The following is a 2,500-nucleotide window of genomic DNA, read 5'->3' as shown; positions in this document are numbered from 1 at the left end:
CCGATGAGACCTCAGACCTATTTGGGAGCCGGGATGGTACAGCCCAGTCCTTTAGGGGGGATTCCTCAGGCTGGATTCTTGGGAGCTACCATTCCTCCAGAAGGAGGGGGGGCCCTGCGCGGTCACCCCTGGTATGGGGCCCAGGGTTGGGTGAGTCCACTCAGAGGAGCAACAACTCTTTGCTGATGTGAGAGACTGTCCAGCCTGCATAGCTCTGCTCCAATATCTACGCCTGGCAATCCAATATCACGTCCGCTTTGTTATAAATGTTTGCAACAACATGTAAGAAGAAGGAAAAAAAAGAGATGAGAGTGAGTGTTTATTAATTTTACTGGAAAATAATGACTCATTTCAGTTGGTTTAGTTGATTTTCAGGTTTATTTTATTTTATTTCTTTCAAAAAGCAAGAGGCTTCATAGTGGGCCATGGGGCAGTGGGTGTACAGTAGCTAGTTTAGAGAGTTGATGTACAGTAGCTAGTTTAGAGAGTTGATGTACAGTAGCTAGTTTAGAGAGTTGATGTACAGTAGCTAGTTTAGAGAGTTGATGTACAGTAGCTAGTTTAGAGAGTTGATGTACAGTAGCTAGTTTAGAGAGTTGATGTACAGTAGCTAGTTCAGAGAGTTGATGTGTGATTCTGTCCTGTTTGAGACACACAGACCAGGATCGACCAATCGGCTCCATGTTCAAGGAGCAGGTGGGAGAGGGGCTGGGAAGACCAGATAGCAGTATGCCAGGAAATGTGTGTGTGTGTGTGTGTGTTTGTGTATTTATGTGTGCCTCTGTGTGTGTGTGTGTGTGTATGTGTGCGCGCGTGAGCTTGCGTGTGTGTCTGTTTTGTGTATATAATGGAAGTATTATTACAGTATGAAGAACCAGAACAGAATGGTACCCTTGACAGTACAGCTACTATTTATTGATTAATTTATTATTGATTATTAGTTTGTTTCTATATTCATGTGTTTATTTATTCAGTATTGCACAGACAGGGAGAGAGTTGCTTGTCTTGGTTAATCACAAGTCAAACTTCACCAACATGGTCCTCAAATCCTGACAACGTTTACAACATCATTATCATTTGTGACTTATTTATTAATCATTTATTCAAACAATCTTTTATTTAAATCATATTGACAGTTTAACTATTATGACATCATCCAACAACCAACGGTGGCTTTATCGACCTTTTTTTCTATTTTGTAAACATCATCATCTGTTCTCATGTCTTATCTTTAGGGCACAGACACATGACAGTGCACAGATGAAAGATGACATTGACATACAGTATGGCTTTACATGCGTGCTGTTAGAATGGCTCATTGTGTGTGTGTGTGTGTGTGTGTGTGTGTGTGTGTGTGTGTGTGTGTGTGTGTGTGTGTGTGTGTGTGTGTGTGTGAGAGAGAGAGAGAGAGAGAGAGAGGGAGAACTATCTCAGTGGAAGGTCTTTAACGTTCTATCATCCATTCCTCCATCTGCTGTGTAGTTGTTAGTATTGTGATGTTCTGTACTGTATTCCTGCATTCTTTCATAACTCTCCAACACTCGGCAGAGAGAGGTACAGTTAACCTGAGAACTGAAAGACACTCAAATTTAAATTATCTGACTTATACTAAATATGGAACACTAGAATATTATTCGTTATCATAGATCTATGGTTTTAATTTTGTATGAAATAAAGATGATTTATTTTATGGTGTAAAAGTTAAGGCTGTATTGTGAACTGTGACATTACACATTTCAGAAATAAAAGAACTGAGACAAGCTGACCCTAGTGTGCTCCTTCCTGATAGAGGGAACCTACCGCTCGCTGCCACTAGGGGGCAGAGGTTCCCACTCAGCCAGCATGGGCGGGTTAGGAATGTTATTACTCCTCACAGCCTGTAGTAATCCAGGGTATTGGGAGGAACCACCAGGGTTAATACTGGGCTTATCTCTCAGGGGGTGACCCTGGGGGGGGGGGGGGGCGGGGTCATGGGGCGGGTGACTCATCATCCTGGTCATCATCGGGATTCCCCCCCGAGGGAGAAAGAGAGAGAGGGATGGATTCCCCCCCGAGGGAGAAAGAGAGAGGGGGATGGATTGATGGGTTCCCCCTGAGGGAGAAAGAGAGAGAGAGAGGGATGGATTGATGGATTCCCCTGAGGGAGAAAGAGAGAGAGGGATGGATTGATGGATTCCCCCTGAGGGAGAAAGAGAGAGATGGATGGATTCCCCCTGAGGGAGAAAGAGAGAGGGATGGATTGATGGATTCCCCCTGAGGGAGAAAGAGAGAGATGGATGGATTCCCCCTGAGGGAGAAAGAGAGAGAGAGAGGGATGGATTGATGGGTTAGACTCCTCTCCTGTTCATTGAAGCGTACTGTCGCTCGGTCATGACCCAGTAATGACTGACTGGTCAATTCAACCAGTAACCTTTATGTTATCTTTATGATGCCTTCCAATATGGCTCCATCACCATTCAGACAAAGAACAGACAGATCTTCATAGATTTATGTGTGATTG

This window comes from Borostomias antarcticus (genome assembly GCF_949987555.1).
Source record: "Borostomias antarcticus genome assembly, chromosome: 21".
Lineage (NCBI taxonomy): Eukaryota > Metazoa > Chordata > Actinopteri > Stomiiformes > Stomiidae > Borostomias > Borostomias antarcticus.
This window is presented reverse-complemented; position numbering follows the sequence as displayed.